General features: G+C 41.5%; 1 long non-coding RNA gene across 7 annotated transcripts in view; it reads right to left on the bottom strand.

Annotated features, from left to right (window-relative positions):
• Nucleotides 1–23,268, bottom strand: part of LOC140683778 (uncharacterized) — a 64,239-nt gene that overhangs the window by 25,047 nt on the left and 15,924 nt on the right. The window contains exon 5 of one of the 7 annotated variants that reach the window (XR_012055234.1): nucleotides 19,875–20,007. The exons of the other annotated variants lie outside the window; for them this stretch is intronic. This is a non-coding gene — a long non-coding RNA (uncharacterized lncRNA). The remainder of the gene's footprint in view (nucleotides 1–19,874; nucleotides 20,008–23,268) is intronic. 7 annotated transcript variants of the gene reach the window in all.

The raw sequence follows: 23,268 nt of genomic DNA, 5'->3' as shown, positions 1-23,268 counted from the left end.
AAAGCCCCAACCTGTGCAATGTTTTCCCAGATAAGGAGCTACTGTAACTCCCACGGAAAAGACAAAACTTGACTGCTGGCCTCTGCAGTTACTGTGCTTTCACAAACCCTTCTAAAACCTGAAAGCTTCTGGAATAGGCAAGCTCTGGAACAGGCAAGCCATGAGCTGTCCTAGGTCGGCAGGCTCGGAGGCCTGTCGGGTGAATGCTGGTGTTGCCCAAGCCAGCAGGAGTTCTGCCCCTGAGTTTGGCAGGGCAGCTCTCTGCCTTTGCAGGGCGAGCCAGGGAGGAGCTCTGTCTCCCAAGCCCACTCCTGTGGCTCAGCATGAGTGCGTGTTGGCCATGCGAGGTGACAGCTCCTGTGCAGTGCTCAGCCTGCAGGACGTGCCACCAACACCACCGGCTTTGTCCCGCACGGGAAGAGAGGTGGGGAAGCTGGGTTTTGGCCTTTGCAACAGGCAGGGCTCGCAGGATCAGCTGCCACAGCAGCTGTGATGTGAGTGTCCTGATTTTGCCTGTGCCCTCAGAAACCCCAGGCTAACACATGATGGAAGGTGGTCATGAAATGGCACCTGATTGTGAGATACAACCATCCCACCCCTGGGGAAACCAGGACTCCACTCTCTGCTGTAAACACAGCACTAAGTCAGAGCATGCCTAATGGAATTGAGTGATAGGCTTTCCTTGCTCTTATGTCACAGTCCCAGCTTTTCACTGCGTCACATCATAATTAAGCACAAGAATTTGAGTTTGACTGCAGTTTACCTTCATATAAACTAAGTTTAATAGGTATCTGATACTTAGGAAAAAACCCTTTAACCCATCAGCAGAAACAATTTTTTTTTCTTCGTTATTAGTACCTTTTGTGATATCACACATACCTCTGCCCTAATTTTTTTCTGAAGGCAACACATACATAATTTTGAGTCTTGAGTTTTTTTCTCACCTGTATGTCCAAAGCATGTCTTAGCACTAGGATGGTTGGTGGCAGAGGAGTAATTAATACTTTCTAATATTAAGTTACAAATCTGGGCCAGAAAAACTTAAAATATCACCAGCTTCTCAATATTGAACTGCTCCAAGATGCATTTATTTTAGACAATCCAGACTGTAATCTTACCTCAAAACACTGAGTCATAAAAACTACTTACATGAACAAAAGTCCCAATCCATTGAAAAAGTCCTTTTAAGTGCAGTTTTTAAACCTGAATTCTTCATAAGGTGCTCACCCTCTTTCCTCCCCTAAAAGGGTTCATAGTTCCTGTGAATTCCTGCCCCATCACCCACTTCCCTGGCTCACATCTAAGCACCATAGTCACCTTTTTATCTCCACCTCTGCTTTGCAGTGAATCCTACCATGGCATCTCTTTAAGCAGTGCCAGCTGATGGTGCTGAGACCCACTAACAGAAAGATTTTCAGTCTATAAAAAGCTAAAAAAAAGAACAAAACACAATATGTGTTAATAATATATTTTCAGAGACTTGCAGGAAACATTAGCAACTGGTCTCTACCAAGACAATGAGCCACGAGGAAAATACTGAGCTTCCATAATGGCAAAAATTATATTCTCACAGGCACAACATCAAGAGAGATTTGTCCTCTGTCCTTGTCTGTGACACAGATAATGGATTCTTTAAATCCCTGTCTCTCAGCAGCTTCATAGCAGGACATCCCTGCAAGGTCACTAAAAGCTGAATCTCACAGAGAAAAGTCACTTCTCCACAGTATTTCAAGAAGTCTTTGTAAAAAGGGAGAATGCAGCAGAAGAGTGTAAGAAAAACTGCTGTAAATATCTGAAAGGGTCAAAATTAAAAGAAAGTTGCAGTTTATCTACAATAGCTTTGTGTTGACACTAGATATTCATGCATGAAAATTTTCCTGAATTTTCTAATAGAAATTACTCCAAAGGAGCAAATGCTTTGCTTCAGTCTCATTTTGTCATGCCCATGAACATACCAGAGATTAAAGGTACCTGGCTGAATTTGGGTAAAAATAGATGGGATTTTGAAAAGCGGGAAGAAATGCCTGGGAAAAGTCACCTACATATGGTCTTAATCATGCCAGTGGATAACCCCCACATTACCCTTTAAAAGGTCATCTGATAAACATCAACATTGGGCTTTTCTCACAAACCCAACACCTAAAATTGCTTCAGGCTACTGTAATACAGCATGAGAAGTTAAATTAGAAGCATATATTTGGTAATAGCACCTCTGAGAGGGAGTCTTCAAAAGCCTGTGCCCCCATTAAAGGATTAGAACTCCAGCACATATATCAGCAACTACTCTCCATCCAAAGAGAAACAGAACAGGAGACAGAAATCAGCATTTTGTTCTGATTAGTTTCTTTGATTGATGTAATGTCTTAATTACCTTTTGCTTTAAACATTGCTGCAAGTCTGCCACTGAGGGAAGTACTATAAAGAATACTACTATGAAGTAGAGATTTCAAGCTCTCCCTTATCTCTTGGTCTGGTAGTGATCTTTCAAAAATATTTGGTGGTGAGATACACAGACTAAAGCAGTCTCCAAGCAGCTGGTAGTCCTGGGTCCAATTGTTTTCAGGGGTACCCAGTATCCAAGTTACAGACTTGGAGGTAAAATCGTTCAAGAATAAGAATGGGGTCATTAAATACTTCTGGAAATAGTCTAATTCTGTATGAAACAATGGAAGATAAATTAAAAAAGAAGCAGGGATAATTATTCAGTATATTCAAAAAAAACTTCCTTGTTATTTGGGCATTTTCCCTTTTGGAAGCAAATCCATTCAATTTTCACTGGGTGGCAACATTTTGAGGTTATCTGCCCCTATTTGCCCAAAGGCAAATAGATCAGATTGTCCAAGAAATAAGGATGAAGGCAAAGGGCACACCCTGAGGATTGAAGATTGGCTGAGAAATTGGAGAGTTTAAGGGAAAAGAAATTCTCTGTCTCAAGGTCACTGATGATTTTAGGATGTCTTTAAATGGGGAAGAACACTCCTAACCACAGTTTTTTATGCTTTTCGTGTTTTTCTCTTGCTCCTGACTCAAAGTAGTGCGTCTCTCCACTTTCCAAGTAGAGTGTTGAGTTGTGCTCTAGCATTTGTGGGTTTTAAGAAAGGATAGATGGAAGTAAAGTTTTGCTCCAATTTTGATAGCCTCTTGCAGCCAGTCAGAAAATCCTCTGCACATGGATTTTCATAGAATTTCCTATTTATTTCATCCCAAATTAATCTTTTCAGTTCACAAATCAGGAAACAAAATTTCCTCAGTGCTGGCTGTACAATTCTTGCCCAAGAACTGGTGATCAGGCTCTGTTCCTTTTACCAGATTTCAGGATTTGTGGGGGGTATAGCCTTAATTTCTGAATCTGTTAGAGGGGAGCCAGGCATGACAGAAGTGGCCTTGCCTTCAAACAGACACAGTGACTTTGAACTCCCAAATTTTCTCTCTCTAAAGTCTCAAGTATCCTCATGGGTTTTCTCTCCTGGATTCATGAGAGCAGTAGAGTAGTTCAATTGAATTTTCTTTCCCACCTCCCACTGAAGAGGGACATTTCTGAGGCCATTTTTCCCAGTATTTCTGTGTTTAACAGGTCCCACCCCCACGGACTCCTATCTTAAGAGCATACAAGCAGGAGCAGGCTGCTGAAGCAGGAATCCAGAAGCCCGGAGCTGTCAAACCAAGCCTTATTAGATACCAAAAGGGCTAATAAAAGAATGGGTGTTTGTTGTATTTCTGGCAGGAATGGTTGCTGAAAAGCCTGGAGAGAAGGATCCAAGACACCTCAGCTCCCAAGTTCCGATGGATGTATTTCTAGTTGATCAATCTCTCTGTCTTTGTGCCTGAGCTACTTCCCACTTCAGGTCTCTGACAGCTGGACAAAGCAGGGTTTGAGCCGTGCCTTGCTCTAAGTAAGTGTGGAGAGATGTTTTCAGTCTGACCTTGCCAAATCAGGCGCAGGCTTGGGGCGTTTGCTGAGGTCCAGGGAAGATTTTCCCACTGAATCGCAAGTGGCAAAAACAAATTCTATCCACAGCAATGTGCTGGGGTACTGCAGTGACAAGTGTTTGGGTAGACAGGAATCTACCTTGTGATGCAGAGCCTTTAGCTTCATAAAGCAGAAGAAAATACTTATATATGTTGATTTGGTGGTGGTAGGGAGTGTTAAAAGCTAATTATAATTTGAGAAACAGAAGGAATATATTTAAGCACACAGTGGACATGTTCATGATTATCCTATATTAAAGACATAAGATTTGGAAAGAGCAAATGTGGGCTTTGTTTGGCTTTTTGTTCTCAAGTTCTCATATTTTCTCAAAGACCATCAGATAATGAGATGCAAAAGGACACATACAGATATAACATGGTGCAGAAATTAACAGAATGCCAGACAGCAACAGCAAATCTTCCACATTTAAACACTTTTGTGCATTTTTCCTCTCTACCTTTTTTGTCCTGCTCTTAAAACAATAAAAAACCCTATTCAAATAATGGCAAACTCCCATCAGGATTTTACTCAGGATTTCCATTCCATACAACAATAGTTCCCCTCCCTCACTTGTTACCCTGCTCTCTGTTTCTTCCACCTAGTCAGAATTGTTGCTATGCTAAATAATTAAAATGTCACTGGTCTTTTCCTGATCACTTTTACACCTAGGACTGTTTTATTTCATATATTGCCCTGAGTATTTTACTGAGAAAATATTTTGCATGAGTGTGTCATATCTTAATGATAAATACAGCGGCTGGTACTTCATAGAGTCAATAATGGGCCTTTTAAGATATTGCAGAGAATTTCTGTTCTGCTTTTAAATAGCAACTCTTCCATAATGATGATGATGATGATGATTATGATAATTACGATACTACTCTCAATCCTCTACCAAGTCTACTAACTTGTGTCAGAGATTGAGAGAGGTGAATTCATCATATTCATGTCCTCCTTTCTCCATTGGAGTAGAAAAGGTGTGACAACAAATCATGCTTCAAGACTTGCTCTTGAACCCTCTTTTCAGCTGGCCATAGCTCATATTTGGGACTAGAACAGGGCAAGCAGCCAGGCACCTTAGCTTGTACTGCTCAGTACCAGTCTGGCTCCACATTTCTGCAATTCCTGGTAATACTCAATCAGGCACGATTGCAAAGGGTAGCCTGCAATGAGTAAGAGAAAAATGAGATGTCAAATCTTACATTTAGAGGATTTATCAAAGCATGTAAATAAGTTATGGCATTGATATCCTGACAGATTGCTCAGCCAGGGGACTGAAAATGGAAAATGAAAAGTCTATTGATTAAATAAATTAATTTTAAAATCTAAAAGTGGTTTTAGTAGATTAATATCCTCTTACACTGAATCAAAATTTTTCTCCCCTAGGCAAAGCCTCAACTTATACATATGCTCATGTTCTCCACCTCAGCCAGTCAAGCCTTTTTTGCTTTACACAGGGGGAAGCTGTGACCCTGATTTCAAGAACCACACCATGTGCCAAAGGCCAGGAATCCTGGATTATCCTACAGAAGTCAGTTCCCAAACTCCCTCCTGGCATATTAAACAGCGACATGTTCAGACAGAACAGCGCAGGGGAAAAGCCAAAGGAACCCTTGTTTGTTGAGCACGCCCATAAATGTGTTTCCACCAGCTCCTGTGAGCAGCCTTTCCCAGCACAACCCTCCGCTGGCCCCCAGAGAACTGGATATTGTACTGATGGCAGAAACACGGTCGAGAGAGGGCTTGTTTGCCAGATTTCTGTTAAGGGAGAAAGAAACAGCAGCCCTTTTTGGGACTTTTCTCTGCAGCAGATAACTGAGACCAACCTTCAGTAGGTGGAATGCGGGCTCAGAAGATGCATGTTCCAGGTCCAGGCCTGTGCTGACCTCCTGAACAACATCAGACAGGTCATTTCATGCCTCTGTATAATGCACATAACGATACTGAACTCCTCTCTGAAGTGCTTTGAGTCTCACTGGCAGAAAAAGTCTGTAACCTCCCCCAAATATTTCATGGATAATGAATTGCAGGATGATAGTACATGAAATGTGTAACAAAAAGCCATTTAAAAGCTCAGTGCGTAGCAAGTTAACAAAACATGGGTGAACTGGAGGCTCAATTCTCATAATTCTCCCTCTCATCTAATAAAATGGCTTTTTGAAGTCTGGACAAGTGAAAATGGACTTACTAATTGCATGTCACTCATTTCTAGATGGAAAGATTAATCACAGGAAGGGGGGCAGGGGGGTGTTTTTTGGCCCTTGACTGATTTCATCTAAGTGGTCAGGGACATTAGTAGGATGTATTAGTCGGAATCACTCAGCAATACTAGCTTTGTCTGAATCAGACGAGAAAAAATTAGGTTTTTGCTCTTTCTGGGTTTGATCCTTTTGCAGGTTCAACTCTTTCAAATGTGGATCAGGTTGATCCTAAATCCACTACCCCATGTTTAACTCTGAAGCCACTTTTCCTACCTGATGACTTAAGATTTGGGAGTGGGTCTGTCTGCCTGCTCAAACCTGAGGTGGGAGAGAAGGTGACTGCTGAGGTGGGATTCTCCACAGCGCTGAGCTGTTCCAATAAACACGCAAAGCCCGAGTGCTCTGCTCCGTGGCTTTGTGTGCGATTTGGCTGTGTGGAGGGTGCCTTTCAGCATGCTTTTACATGTGGTTTGGCCATGCTGAGGCTGTTTCACAGCTTGCTTTTACATGTGGTTTGGCTGCAGCCAGGCTGATTTACTGAGAGTCTTTACATGGAGCTTGGCTGTGTTATACCAAGGTCTGCATGTTTGGGATTTTACTATTCCTCCACTAAGACAGTGCAGGTCTTAATTCTGGAGAACAATTTAGATAAAGTGAGAAGTCAAACCGAGCCTGGCACTGCTCCCTTCAGCACCATCATAAAATTCCTCAAGCACTGTAATGCCCCAGCTTCCTTTACCACAATCAAAGCACTGCTTCCCCAGCTCCTGAAGTCAAATGCTTTCTGTTTGAGAAGCAGGGGATTAGATGTAAATCCTTCCCTACACTTCAGAGCTGAGATCCAAGTGGCTTCCAGCCACATCAGCTGCTCCACCTTGGTGTGGGTTAAATGTATAGTCAATAATATATTACATAAAGAATGTGAATTATTAAACCTTTTCATAACCAGCAATCTACAACCAATATTTCTCCAGGCAGTTTCAGCTGCATATATTTTAAAGCAACAAAACGCCCTGAAATCGTTATTCCTGACCCACACAAAACATGCTGGTAAGCTTTAACGAGTAACTCTGAGGTATAACGTGGAAGTGTTTTGATGCAAAGATTCAGGCACGACTTTTGTCTAACATTAGCTCCTTTGGAAACATTTGTCCAGAGATTGGCCCTTTACAAACTGTAATAACTTTTGTCTGTGCTATACTAATCAAGCTAATTCCTTTCAGAGAAATAGGATTATTCACTAATTTTTCAGTCTCGCTCTTCTCTCTGCTGTACATCTCTGGTATTCATTGCCTGGATCAAAATTCCCATTACCTGCCATTTTCTTGTTTTATGCTTCCAATGCAAGATGGAACAAAAACCTTCCAGCTTTCCTATCACACAGCTGCCAGTACTGTTCTAATTTTGATTTTCCTTCCTTTTATGTACAGTGACTTAGATTTACATGTACACAGGTTTTATATCAATTGTCTCATAACTTGTCTTTACTTTTGCCTGTCAGGTCTCAAAGGAGATAAGGCTGGGAAGGAAAGTAAAGGGGGAATTACAGTTATAGTGAAATTTACTTCCAAGAATCCACCTAGAGAGACAGATATAATTTCCAGATGCTATTGCAGGACTTAGCAACTTAACAGGCCATTAGGTGTCACTTAAAACTTTTAATCTCATACCATGGACTGAGCTGCAAAAAGAGTCCAACAAGCAGAATACTGTAATAAAGTGGAGCAAATGCTACTCAATGAGCAAGTTTCCTAGAAGCAAACATGCTCAGCAGATAAATTAGAAAAGGCAGAACAAATCCTTTCACCTTTGATCAGTTCTTGAAGCAGCAATCTGAATCATCAGAAGAAACAAATATTTTCTCAGTGAAAATGTGAAGGAAACACTGCAGCCATTAATGCTTTGACATAAAAATTTTTAAATTCTTTTCTGCATTCACTTTTTGTAAATTTTGCCTTTTGGTGAAAATGTTCTACATCCAGTCCCACTGCTGTGACTAGGATGAAAGCAGCATCTTCCAAGGAAGTTGCATGACTGAGCACAGCATTGTCTGGATGTATTTTACCTGTTGTATTTTCCCTCAGATCAGAAAGCTTGGTAGAACCACCCCTTCCTGAATTCAGAGTGGCTTTGCAGAATTTCCACTCCCAGACTGGAAGAAAGATGGAAAAAAAACCAACAACAAATTGTTAGAGGAGCATCTTGCTTTGTTGTTGTTTGCTTGGGTTTATTTTGGTTTTGAAGTGGGTTTTTTGTGAGGTGGGTTTCCTTTTTTTTAAAACTTTATTTATGAATTTAGTGAAAAAAAAAAATTATGATCTAAATGCATCTCTTTTAGTTTCAGAACTAAGATTTTTTTTCAGTTAGTATTTCTAGAACAATTTACAATGCCAGTTCAGTTTTCATAAACAGGTACAAAAATTCATAATAAAAATATTTTCATTGAAATTATGATATGCTTTTAGTAGAAGAGATGCACTTCAGATCACTTTCCAAATTTTTTTTTTTTTCCTCGGTAGAGTTCATGACTTGCCATACAATGAGGGGACACTGGAATTTAACAGCTTTAACCCTGTTTCATTTATCTTTGTGATCGTGCTGTAAACAGCCCACATGGAGACACCTGGACCCATCACGTGGACTCGTAAAACACAGCAAGTAACACTGGCGAGGAAACCTGCGCAGTCCTCTCAGACCAAATTCCTGCTTAAGCCCCTGAAAATAAGAGTCAAATTAAGGTGATTCTTCTGCTAAAAAATGGCACCACTGGAGGCAGAAAGGCTCAATATTCCCTGGGGGCTCCAGCTATGAGTTAATGTTTTCCAAACCCTTCCATGTGTTGGCTGAAAAGAAGCCAGGATTTCTTCATCACTGTTATCATATCAGTTTTAATCAGAGTCCAGCATCTGAAGTACAAGGATTTGTTTTCAAATTAACCACATACTGCATCTCTTTGATCAGAAATTTTTACTTCCACTCCTTTCCTGGATCCTCAGGAGTTTGATTTGGAAGTTTACAGAGTTCAAAATCAAGAATTTCAGAGTTCTCTCTCAAAACCTAGAGAGAGAAGGTTTTGAAGGAACCTCATTGTTAGGTTTGTCTCCCAACTAAGAAAAGATAGAATTTCTTTTGGAAAAAAAGTTATGACTTTTCCCTCAAGAATATCATTCTGATTTACACTCGTAGGAGAAGTGCTGGTAGCAATCTTGGGATACAGCAGAAGAGCTGCCTAAAACAAAAGCAAAGTTTCTTCAGTTTTGCACCTTTTGTGGGTTCTGATCTTTTCCCTGTAGATTTTCAGAGATAATGAAAGAAAAATTGGCCCCTTGTCCTCAGAGGAGATATGACTTCAGCTGCACTTACCAATACCCGGCACCTGTAGGCTCCCATGGGATAGAAGACATTTCCAAGACCAGTAGGACAGGACCATACCCATGGTATGTCTATCCCAGTATTTCCATTACTATTAGCACCAGGCAGCAGGAGGATGGACTGGGCACAGATTTGTACAAAAGCCCTGCAGGTACAAAGCACCAACAGCTTTTCACCTGGGACATTAGTGCTGAGCTTTGCTCTCCCAGGGCTGGTTCCTATCATTCCAAATGACCTGAGCTAGAGTAGCAGATTTTGTGACAGAGACAGTTGGAGCTGCCTGAATTATTTCTTTGAATTATTTTATTAAATGATTCCTTCTGCCAGCCCTCCCTCCCATCCTAATACCACCTGTGGAGACTCGTTGGCATCTGTTGGGAATGCTGCACACATCGATGGCCAACATTCCTGCTGGGGGCAGAAACAGGCAGTTGTGCAAGGAGGGATTGGCAGGTTGTGCTGTTTCCTATATCACCTGTGAGCAGACACCTCACTGAACTGCTCAGGCAGTCCTGAGACATGGAGATGTTTCCAGACATCTCAAGGGAAGGTAAGATGAAGAAAGTTCTGAGAATATTGTAATGAAGAGCATTATTGTTCTCCTTTTACTAGAGAGTCTTATTTTTTCTCTTTTTCCTTTTGAAAACAGAATAAAGGGGAGCTGAATGACAACTGAAAAACTGCCTTTTCCTTGGGTGTGTCAGGAAAGACCTGAGGCTGGGATCAGGGCTCTTCCATGCCATGTCTTCGCTAGCAAAGGATGCAGGGAACAAAGGTACCACAAGCAATGCTGAATCTTTCAACAAGGAAAGGAAAAAGAAGATGAGAATGAAGAGAAAATTCAAACTTGTGAGAATGGACATCCCTAATCCCTGACAGAAATGAATGAGGATAATGCATTTTCCGTGCACTGCTGAACTGGCTGCCACAGCATTTCTCCAGCAGCCGCTGCTCCACAAATAACAAACCCCATCCAGGCAGGTTGACCCACTTATGGAATCTTACCAGCACCACAAAAATATTATGTTTTCCTCTCCTTCAACCCAGTCAACCCTTCTGCTGGACACAACAGCTCTGCACACCCACATACAGATTCATGTTGCTGTTAATAGAATGTATCACTGAATTCCAATAACCAAACGCATCCACAGCATCAGAAGAGCAGCTTACCATGAACTGGTCTTTTGCACTGACCACTTAAAATGCTATAAAGATACTGAATCCCAGGAGCTCAGGGAAAAAAACCAAAGATGCCATGTCAGCAGATTAACCCAAACTTTAAGAGCTTTTCCTATTATTTTTCTACTCATTAATTAGTAGATTCAGTCTGTATAGAAATGACTTCTTTCCTAAGTGCTAAACTCTGCACTGGACTCTGCTGTTGATAGAGGACTTGGAAGAAATCTGTCTTCTCTCACTGTTCCTTTGCCTACAGAACATGAATTTGGTCCCAAGACTATATCTCATGCTGAAAAGAAGTTCTTCACATTTCTCAACATTGTTTGAGAGTGAAGAACGCACTGAGAAGGGCTGCTTGTGTCTTCAGGACAAGGTTCCTAAATTATAATCAGGAGAAGAAAGACTTTGCCACTAAATAATGTAAAGTGTAAATAATGAAATAGAGGAAGGAATCAAGGTAGGAGACCGAATTTCTGGAGATTCCATAATAATAATAATTTATTCATTGCTGGGGATAAGCCACACTTAAGGTGTTTGTAGACGTGAATTTTGACTAATATTTTTAAAACCTCTTCACCATCCTCATTTTAATTGTATTGAAGAAAGAGAGATGCAGGAATCACAGAGCTGTAAGGCCTGAGTAGGATCCAAGCAGTTACATGCATAAATACCAAAAAAAGTCTTCTAATCTAGAGAGAGTTACAGATTCTGCCCTTTTCCCTGCTGCTTCTGGTCTCATGGACAGACAAATTAGCAGTTCATGGAATTGTTACTGCAGCACCTGGAGAATATGCAGTGTGCCACTGGAGAGAATTTCCAAATTAAATTATGTACTTTGGCTCTATTACCAAAGAAATTTCACAGGCTTCAGGCCCTTCTGTAATGCACAAGAAAATCTCACTTCCTGAAGTTTCTTGCAATCCACCCTATTTCTGGAACTGGGATGTTATTTAGCTGAGCAATTACAGAATGATGTTAGAGTTCCTTGGATAAAAATCAACTAGAATAAAATTCTTTGTTAGGGGTGTTTTCCTCCTTCTCTAGGTTTTCTCTTTTCCTGTAATTTTTAATAGCAGCCAGTACTAATTATAAAGTTTATCATCAGCACTTAAGCCTCAGTGAAATCTGAGCAGGCAACAATCTGCAGAGAGAAAACCTCACATATGCAGAAACACTGGGGCCTACCTAACCCATCTGAAAAACTCCTGAGGCAAAGGAAAAAGGGAATCTAGGTGAAAAAACTGCCTGTTGGCAGTATATCCCATTGGAAAATTCAGGCTTCACATCTGCCTTGGTTGAGTTACAAACAAAACAATAAAAACAATTCAACAGTTTGCCATCCTAGTTTTAGCCAGTTGCTTGTGTTAGAAATTTAGCAGCATTAATAGATTTTTTTTTGACTGCTGAAGAAAACATCTTTCCCATGACTTATGCTGGTGTACATTCAAATAAGAACTCTGAACATAGTCCATGTCTGAGGCAAAGAGAAAAATGTAAGTGCTTTAAATCAAAGCACAGGATTGCTGTGCTTTGATTTAAAATTCATATATAAATGTATTTTTAATTTGTGAAAGCCCTAGACAAGATGCAACATGACCCTCCACAGAATTGTTCCTAGGCCTCAGCGGTGAGCTCCTGATTACAATGGTTCCCATGCTGCATCCAATTTCAGTGCAATTTTGAGTGTGGGCTTCCAACAAAAATCATAATCTCTGCATGTTATCCTGAAATACATCTTAATAAATCACAGCCAGTATTGAGACTAAAGGGGAGGAAGAGAAAACTTTTCACCAAGTTGTAATTAACCAGTAGCCTTGAAAATGAAATATACCTGCTAAATTCCCACTAAATTTTCTCCTGTGAGCAAGCTACATTGAGTCTTGCAGATAAGGGAGTCATTGCTTCAATTGGATTAAATAGATGCATTAAATTTGATTTAAATTCTGAAGAGCTAAAGAAAATAGTTGGTTTTTTTTTTCATTAGCAATAAAACAGTAGATTTCTCAGTTGGATGTCCTACATTTCTCACTCCTGAACAACTTATTCCTAATATATTGTCCCTTCCTCTTATTTAGATATTATTTCAATCATTTATCAATTTAATCAATATTTGGTTGATAATTGTCCACATAATGTCTGTATGGAGATGGTCAACCCTCTCCTGAAATGTTTTAGGCTTTACCAAAGCCCTGGAGGATTTGGAGTTTTTCCCCCTCACAAGAAGCAGGAGTACTTTTTCTGTCACTGTGGAAGTCAATAAACACACAAAGGTTTAAAAATGTCCTCTTTTGGGCATTGAGTGGTATATCAATTCAACATTTAACACTATAATATAAACAAGGATAGAAACAATATATATTATATAAAAATATAAAATATATAAAATATATATTTTATATAAAAATATAAAACAAGATTTTAGACTACTCTTAATTTTGGGCCCATCAGACTTATGGATACTTGCTTCTGGTTAGCATTGACACCAGGTGGATTTGGGTCAGGGACACCTTAGGAAAAGCCAAAGCCTGCATTCACAGAAAAGTGAAAGGAGGACCTTTTTCCTCTTTCCCACTTTTCTTCGTTTTAAAACCTTCTCTAGATTCATATGCAGAAGTGCCTAAGTTATGTATTCTTTTGTCTTGCCAAAATCTGCTAACAGAAGTCTACTGTGTGTGCAAATATCCTGTATTTTAAGATATACTATTCAAAATTTCCAGGAGGTAAAGAAAGGAAAAGAAAAAGGTTGCTTTTCACAAGCAAGGACTAGAAGACAAAATTAATTGCCAATGTTAAGTAGAGGTGAGTCCATATAGATATGATGGGCCCAACCCTATGGGTAGGTCACAATTCTTACGTTGGGATTAAAAGCTTGCATTGATAAGCAACTCCAAATAAATGTAGTTAGGAGGTAAATGACAAAAACAATCCTTGGAATTTCTAGTTCCTGGGCCAGGACAGAGTCCAGGCTGTCAAAAAGATTCATGATACACCCCAGTCTGGGTTTTACAGGCCCAAACTGGGTCTATTAACTTGGATCCAAAGCCAACAATAGAGGCCAGGATATGTGGTGGCCTGTTCTGATGTAAACATTTTCCCCACTGCTGCCACATTAACAGTCTGCTCTTGAGTCAGATAGAAATATCCCACCCTCCCTGACCCATCCAGTCGCCTGGACAGAATTGTCCTTGGCATGTTCCTTGCTGCCCACCCTCCCCGATTTCCTCCATGCTATCATGTGGATTCTCAAGCACCCTGTGAAATTAAGGCAAGGACTCAACAGGAGACAATTTTGCTGACTATAGTGAGCTTTTATAGCCCCAGAAACAACTCAGGTTAATGCTTTTTTTTCTTTCTCCCTCCCTGGACATGAGCCACTCCAGAGCTTGTATCTGAGTATTTGGTTCTCATGTATATTTATTTACTTAGGAGTGGCATTCCTATTTTTATAGCTTTGAGTTTTTAATTTTCTTGTTAGCAGCATTAACAAGGTTCATGGCATATAAAGTGAGCTGTGGCATTTAAAAAATGTTGGTCTAATGTAACACCAGCCTTTTTTTATATACATGTTCAATGGCAAACTCCTACTGACAGGCAGAATGCATTTCTATGTCTGGGCAAGTTTATAGATGGTGTTCCCACCTCTGGGCCACAAGGTCAAAATTTGTTTCTGATTCTATTAAAGAAACACTCAGCAATGGTAAGTCTGTGTGCTTCTTTTCTTTCTTTCCCTTTTTTTTAATGAGGGGGTACTGTTTTATAAGATCCACAATCTTAAAGATACTCCAAGGAATCTCTGCTGACTGCTGGGCTTTTCACCCTTGTGCCCTGACCAAATCGCACTGACTACAGATTTGAGAAACTTCGACCATTATCAGTCAGCTAAAACAAATTTTGGAGAAATCTTGCATTGCATTGCAGGCAGTGTCCGTGTCATCTATCCATGTGTCTGCCTGGTTTCTGTGGGGTTTAATGGGATTTACCTCTGCAGCAAAAGGATGTGCAGAAATTACAGATTCACAGTACCTGTTGTCTGCTCCTCTTTCCTCAGCAGATCCTCGGTGTGACTCTGAGCACATCCCCAAAAGGTTTTGCTGCCTGGCCCTGCACACGTGTGGGATGGAGGGAACAACATTCCCCCTTCCCTGCCTCTGCATCTTTGCAAGGTTTTAGAGGCAAGGCAGCGAGAAATCAATAAATGCCTTTGCAGCACACCCATTAATAAGGATATTTACTGAACTCAAGCAGAAAGATGAATTAGAGGTTGCTGCTGTGCCCTCGGAAACACCAGCCCTATATTCTCTTGGAGTTAGTTTAGGTATGTTCTCCTTTACGCCGTGTGGTGGCTCCAGCTGCACCTTCCTCAGCAGAAATGTTTACTGCCTCACGCCCAGCCTCGTTCAGCAAGAGAGGAGCCACAATCCAGCCTGGCCTCAGCCGTGAAATCCCTTCGTGCTGGAACACACGCTCTGGGCTTTGTGGCTACAAACATACAGAGCCCTGGCTTGAGAAATGAGCAGGGGCCAGCAGAAAGACTGAGCTGATGGGGTGAAATTAAGAGCATGGGAGAGAGAGAATGCTGTTGAGTTTGGAGGAGGGAGGATAAACATGAATGTCTGCAGAAAGAATTCCAGCATCATCCATTACTGTCCAGAAGGCAGTCACAAAAAAGCAGAAGGGCAAGAAGCACAGCCCTTTCTGTGGGATGCTTTGGCTTATTGTGGTTAGGAAGATCAAGGCTAGGTATCACATGCTCCACTGAAGGGAGATGCCCTGGAATAAAGCAAGGAGCAGGAATTTCTAGGCTAGGGAAAAGGCTGACCATGTTGAAACTGAGCTAAGGAAAGAGAATTTGGCTGCAGAGTCTGACTGGAGGACTTCTAGCTACATGAGAGGACTCCAGGTCTATTCTTCCTCTAATTTCCTTATGCCCCCAAGGAAGCTTTTGCTGGAAATTTGCTTCCATTTATGGGAGGACTGGAAGAATGAAGGCCAGACGGTGACTGAGCATCTGGCAATCAGAAATAGGGTTCAAAGGAGAGGAAACCGCTCAAGCAGGATCTGACAGTGCTGTTCTGCACTGAAAACTGACCCCTGCAAGCGACAGGCTGCCACTGCTGGTCATTCCGTGTGGGTATTTCTGCAAAGTGATAGTTCAGGAAACTCTCTGCAGCCTGGCTCCAGTAAGCTGACTTTGCTCTCTGAAAATTGCCATCACCACAGATTCTTGTGGCCCAGTGAACTCCTAACTGATATTTTGTGCAGTATCACCTGCTTCAGGTTCTCTCCTCCATGATAAGGACAGGTCTGGCTACCAACAACAATCATAAAACCATTACTGGACATCTTTGCTCAGAGGAGACATTTCTTCCTAACAAGTACTTTAATTTTTCTATGCTGTATTTGGTCACCTGAAATATAATTGTTTATGATCACCACAAAAAACCTTTACTAAAACAGGTTTCAAGTCATCTTGCTTCCCCTGAGAAAGGCAAGTTTTCTTTGGCTTTGGAGAAATCTGCAATCTTCTTAAGCTTTCAAAGAATCCTGGCAGAAATTCCCTTAAAATAAAGGTGTACAGGTAGGGAGCAAGTATGTATCTCCCACAAAGCACAGGTAGTTCTCCACTAGAGCAAACAACCTACTTCAGTTCCTGTGATCTTTATTAATATGGTTGGACAGTTGACAGCATCAATTCTGTGAGAAAAGCAGAAGTGGGTTTAATGTGTTTGTATTTTGGTCAGAAAATAATCCAAAATAGCTGAGGTGGCTTGTCCGTGAGAGACAGGATTAATTAGCAAGCAGTGATCAACTATTTTGCCCCACATTTAGGCTTTCTACCTTATTAAATAATACAGACATTTTGATTGTTCCAGAAATGCTGGTGAAACGGATTCAAGGAAATGAAAAGCCTGTGACTTTTCTTTTTCTTTTGTGGGCATCATGATACTGAGAAAGAAGTTGATCACAGTTTTCTATATAGAAAAAGAGCAGATGTTTACCTTTCATGTTTATCCCCACCTACAAGAGATGTTTCCATAAATGTTCTGTACCATTAGATATGCATAACAAAAATGTTCTGCATATGCGAGCCCAGTGCTAAAACAACGAAGTACAGTGAAAAGCACTGCTACTCATGACTTCCAGCAGCATTCCCTACAAAGCACAGTTTATCTGACAGTGCTGGAAAACTTAGGGCTTGCTTCTGGAAGGGAATGATGAGCACCAGGGCTGCTGTGCATATCTGGTTTAGGTTGGCTCCATCAGCTCCCACAGCACATGCTGCAAACCCCACAGAAGTGGCTGTTCTTCAGCACAGTAGCAGATCTGGAGTGTGCACTGGACTAGATCCTCGAGGGGTGTAAATCAAAGGAACTGCACTGTAATCAGCCCATCTGCTGCTCTTTTCTTCAGCTCTGGTGTGGGAATACCATGGAGTACAATCATCCTCCAAAGCTTTCTCAGAGACAGCTACAAACTTGCCGCATAACTCCAGCCCTTCCAGTAGCTACCTCGCTGTGCTCTCAGGGATTCTGTCCCTTCCCTCTGCCCTTTCTTCCCTCCCTTCGTCTTCGCAACACTGGCATCACTCAGCATTTTGGCCAGGAGAACAATTCTCCAAAATGAAAACATCAAAGAATATCTCTGGTTAGATCTCATCCCAACCCTCCGAGGCTGTTGACTTGGAAAGTGAATAACTAATAAGGCAGCATGCCATTGTTTTCTGTTTATGATAATGGAAATAAATTGTTGGCTCCAACTCAGGTACTGATTGTTCCTTTGATATCACTGCCAGGAAGCAAAATAAAATGGATTTTTAAAAATCACCTTTCACAGAGTGCCACAGGCATTTGAAAGATGAGCCTTTTTCCATGTCAAAGGCTCTACCAGAAGTGTCAAATACAGGAAAATAAAAAATTAAAATCCTTCACTATTAAAAAATCAACAAAAATAGAGCACAAGAGAGAGTGTGGGAGCAGGATTGCCTGGGCAGCAGGATGGCCTGGGTGGGCTGGCACACCACAGATGTCCTGAGAGTGCTCATGAGGGAGCAGCAGAGCTGCCTCCATGGTGAGGAGCACTTCCTGAAGAATATAGAACACATCCTTTGCATTCTCCCCCCAGTAAAAAAAACACAGGTAGGCTGGATGAATTACTCTGTCTGCCTGGCAGCTCTTAAACTAATAATAAGAGACTTTAGGAACCAAAAAGGCAGGGGAATGCTTTGTCCTAGAACTTGAACCACTCATAAATCTTGCTCATGTGCTTCTTTCGTGGCTTAGGGTTGCTGTTTTAAGCTACATGAAGCAGCAATTTCATTGCACCTCCAATCCTTCACGGCATTTTGGTGCCTTCCCCAAGGAATTTTAGGGGCAGGCTTTCAGGTGTTTGAATTTTTCTCAGGGTGCTACCACTCCTACCTAACATGTCAGGCATTGACACCACTGTTTCACATACAGGGAGGAGGTTCCTCCTCAGAGTTTTGGAGTTGGATGCAGATCTGACACGAGCAAAGCACGGCGCTGTTGGTTTTCATGACGTGCTGCAGTTTGATTTGGCTTGGAGCACAGCATGGAGCAGAGAGCCAGATTCAGATCTCAGGCCAAACGTGGATTTTGTGTTTCAGCTACCAAACTTCATCATGGTTTGGCAAAGTTGTGCTCTCACCTGCTCGTGCCATGTGGAGAACACCTGTGATGTGCTGGAAAGGAGGTTGCTCGTGCTGTGAGAAGCTCCCAGCAGGAACACCAGGCTACGAGAGCCTGCTTTGGCTGGCCCTGGCTGCTGCAGGTGGACTGGGAGTGCAGAAACATTGGAACATGCTGACAGGAAAAACTGTGGTGTAAAATAAAAAAAAAAAAAAAAAAGAGAAGCTCTCAGGAGAAGAGTGCAGCTTTGGGCCTTTCCTTGGTGTCATGATTCTCTGAACCTTTTCATTTCTAGCACTGGGACTCAGATGCACGACAGCAGCAGCATGACCTGAGAGCAAACCAGGAAAATAAGAACTACATCACTTTCTACAAAAGTCTGCTTTTGAAATAATCCCGCACACTGCCTCCAGCCAGCGTTCTTGGATATCATTTTTGGAAGAACATGTTAGAAGACCCTTTTTTCCAAAGCTCAAACCAATGTCACAACTTAAATGGCAAAAGATCTGTGTGACAAGCAGCGTGGCCTGCTAAATATTAAGGCTGTTGGACATGGATTTTAGGCCCATGCTTGGCTCAAAGTGCATCCTTATTCTGCAAAGCATTTAAGCAAATGATTACATTCAAGTTTGTAGCACATAATGGGGCAATTTAACGGTGACTTTATGAAATCCTTATGACATAGGTGCTGTTCTGAATAGAAAGGTTTGAAGGGCTCCCACCAAAGTACCTGGAAAAAAGACTTTAGACTGGCTTCAGCAAATATTCAACCAGGTCCTAATTTTTATACTTATTACTAGCTTATAGCAGGATATTTAGAAAGAAAAAACAGAACTTTTTTTTCTCCAGATAATACCATCTACTCTATTTCTGAAAATTAAGGGTGTGATTACTGACCCATAAGTACTTTATGATCACACTTTGGTTTGAACTTTTATGAGTGTATATAGGTTTACTAACTCTAGCAATGCCCAGTAATTTATTTCCCAGGTGGGCTACAAAAGTCATCTGGAAGAAGGAAGACAGTGTCTAAGGGCTTGCTGTGCAAAGGGATGATTGTGCTAGCTGTACTTGTACGTGGATGTTTTTGGAAACAGTTTTCAGAGGAGAGACAAAGTTTTCTAATAAAATAAAACCTTTTCTTTTAACCCAGAAGCAGTGCTTCAAAATCGTACTTATTTCATTGAAAGATTGATGATTGCTATCTGCTGCTCTTTTGAGGACAGAAACTGGGTTCAAAGGCAACAAAATGCTATTCAGAGCCCAAAAGCCGCTGTGACAGAAGTATGAAGAAGCTCTGAATGTTTTTGCAACCCTGTAACCCTTCTTTCCCAGAAGACAATCAACTTCAGGGGTTTTGCACAAACTTTCATGCACTGAACAGTGTGACCCAGAGCTGTGGTACCCCTAAGGGCAGCACAAAAGTTTCAGGTGCCAAAAGGCAGCTCCTCTCTGCTCAGTGACTGCCCCTTTGCTCGTGAGAAAAGCTGAGTCAATGATGCTCACCTGAGGCAGCTGCAGATGCTGCTGCACCCTGCAGGTTGACTCCTTAGTGTTGTTTGAATCCCAGAGCACCGTGGTTTGGCTGACAGTAGCTGGCAAACCCGTAAATCACTTGCTGAACACTGATCTGCCTTGGCTGAAGTGACAGAAATTAAACATCAGACCTGGAAATGCAGTCAGCATTGATGTTCTGGCACATGAACTATTAGGGATATTTACAGGTCCCTGGAGACCAAGGAAGTATTACACTGCGCCATGCAAACCCAATATTAAATGAAATTTCTGCTTCTGCAGCTGATGTGGCCTCTACTCATTCCACCGAGCAAGTTCCTGGGAATACTTCAGTGCTAAGAAAAATCTACTTTGTTCTCTTAAAACATTCTCTTTGGCAATATCTATGAAACTTCAGGAAAGTGATTCCCAAGAAATCACCTCCTGGACTCAGTGCGGTTCAGAATTGCTGCGACACTCATGCTAAAGTTATCTTGGTTTAACTTGAAAGCAGCACCTCCCTGAGGACTCCTCAATTCTGGAATGAGCAATGTGTTTCTGTGTTCTGTGAGAGCCTGGATTATTTTTAATCTTCTGGACATGTTACAAAGATCAATTTATAGTCTCACAGAGACGGTAAGGACAAGGGTTTGCAGGCAGAAAAAATGGGGGTTGGATATTGTTGATTAGTGAATATTTTTATTTCTGCTTTTTCAAGTCACCTTTGACTTCCTTGCACTGCTTGCTTCATTTCAGAAAAAAATGTGGTGGGAACTGGCTCAGATGCATGGACTGCAATGCAGCCATGTTCTCCTAGCCCACCAGAGATTTTGATCCATACATTATGAGCTGTGCAAGTCCTCACAGCTCTGGACAGGTGCTGTGCACGAAGAAGTATAGAAGATAATAAGAGCAAAGCTTTCTTTTACTCTTTCTGTCACCATTTTATATGTATGATAATGAATTATGCCAATGACTTTGTTCCCAAATTATTTCAACATGGAAGAGCACCTTACTTGTAATTTTGAGACCTACAGCTTGATAGCATTTCCAATATTACGCAAGGCTTCCAAAGAAAATAGCAAGGACAGAGTTTGAGCAAAACTACAGTATGTGCTTCCTGTAATATTCAGCAATGTATGTTTTAAAGTTCTCTATTCATTCATGTTGCAGACCCAGCAGCTCAAATATGTATCACAGAAAACTACACAGACATACAGACTAAATCTGTATACATTTCAGAAGTCATAAAAAACAGTGAACAGAATTTTTTCCAGTTCTACTTAAATCTCACTTGAACCTTAATTAGTAAATTGCAATTCCTGACACTTCAAGGGACCCCAGTACAATTGTTCCCTTAATTTTGGCAGATGAAAAGCAAGAACCACAGAGTTTTATGTTATTTCCAATGAAAAGAGTCAAATGGCCTAGATTTGCCCAAAGTTTCACAAACAATTCTACAAAAAAGTATGGCAGGGCACTTTTACAAAATGCTGGTAAGGCCCAAAGTTCTACACTCCTGAATGTAAAGCTTTGCCTTTTTTTTTTTTTTTTTTTTTTTTTGGGGGGGTGGTGGTGGTTTGGTTTGTTTTTTTTTTTTTTTTTCAAAACTTCCACCACGATTGTTTTCATATATTTGTAAGCATGGCCAGGACTTTTTAGACTGATCACTTTCCAGGAATTACAACAAAGAATTTCAACTTTTAGAGTAGAGAAAGGGCTTTTGCTTTGGAAATGCCATTCCTGGAAATGCCATTCACCAGTGTTCCTTCCAGGCAAGTCCCGAGGAACCAGTCGCAAGAAGGACTGAGATGAGGTGATGCTGTCCACGTGGCAGGTCCCTCAGTTACCATTTCAAACCACATGGGTCCCCTTCAGTTCTTAGAGAGGCCTTAGTGACACAAAGAGACATTTAGAAGTGTGGCATGCACTGGGTTATGCTTGAATTTCTGTGGGGATTTACTCAAGTTCCCTGGCTCCACCCTGCCTGTTTCTGTCCCAGTGGAGATAACCAGCTTGGCCTGTGAACCCAGGCACTGTGAGCAGGAGGGGTGGCAGGATAATTTCCAAAGCTTGCTCCTGATTTGAACTATGAATTAAAATGGAAATGTTCATGCAGATGCACCCTGCGTGGGAAGATCTGCTACCATCATGCAACAGATGATAAAGGCTTGAGAAACATATACAAAGAATAAAAGTGACACTTTCAAAACCAGGGTCAGAAACAGGAGCCAAACCAGGATTTGCTCACTTCCTCACCATTGTTTTAGCTAGACTACTGCTGCTTCTTGAATTTAATCTTAAATCTTGAAAATTCATAGCCTTTCCTGGACATCTTTTATGCCATGGTTAGCACTCTGTAATGTTAAAGGTCTGACTATTAAAATAAATGTCCCAGCTACAGACATCTGTGAAATGGTGAAGTTCCTACTCCCCAAACATCTGTAAAGCTTTCATTTTCCCTCTCCAGCAAAACCAAGATGACCTTCTCTTCCTAAGGCCCATGGGGCTTTCTTGGCCTGTCTTAGCCTCAAATCAGAAGGCAGATGGATTTTAAATATGAGCTTTATGGTTAGTAGTACCCCCTTCTCACTAAAATATTGAAGAGTTCTGTGGTAATTCTACTTCCAGCACTGTTAAAAGTATGCAAAAGCCAGGCTTGTTACACGTGAACACAATTTAAAGGGATAAAAATCCAGAGGGAGTTATTTTTTCATGAAGGCAGAGTTTTACTGAGATATGGTATGGTCGAGAATTGAACCCTCCTATAAACTTGTGTGTCTTCTCTTGTGGAGGTCAGTATGTTCTTCAGACACTGAAAACAACAGCCCTTACTCTCTTACCCCATCTCCAATAGCCAAATATTGTCAGAGGCATTTTAATTCCCTCAATAAGAGCTCTGAAAAGAGCACTCAGAGGCTTTGACTTCAGCTTGGCCCAGAGATCTTTCTTAAAATTATTTTTTACACATTTGTCAGACTGGTCATTTCAAGCATCTCTGTCTGCATCAAAGAGGTGCTGACTTCAGTTCATCTAACCAGAGAAAAACCCACTACCCCAAGATGACACGTCACCTCAGAACCTTCTTGGTCTCTTTCAGAAGAATCATTCTTCACCCAGAGCATCAGAAAAGCAATCATGGCTTAAGAGTCTAGAGATGATGGAGATGATAGCTGGAGCCTATCCAAAATTAAGCCCTGTAGCCCATCTCCAGCTGGTGCTGGCTGGGCCTTTCAGGGTGGACCCTGGACCCACTTCACACATTTGCCATGTTTGCAGCAGCTGTGCTCGTGCCCTGGCTGCATGGGGGTTCCTTTTCCTTGGCCTCATCTGGGGGCAGCCCTGCTCCTGCTGCTCCCTGGCAGCAAGGCTCAGGCATACCCTTGAGAAAGGCTGTTTCAGATTC

This window comes from Taeniopygia guttata, chromosome 3, assembly GCF_048771995.1.
Source record: "Taeniopygia guttata chromosome 3, bTaeGut7.mat, whole genome shotgun sequence".
In the NCBI taxonomy this organism is placed as follows: Eukaryota; Metazoa; Chordata; class Aves; order Passeriformes; family Estrildidae; genus Taeniopygia; species Taeniopygia guttata.
The sequence above is the reverse complement of the archived record's forward strand: the minus strand, read 5'-3'. Positions and strand labels throughout refer to the sequence as shown.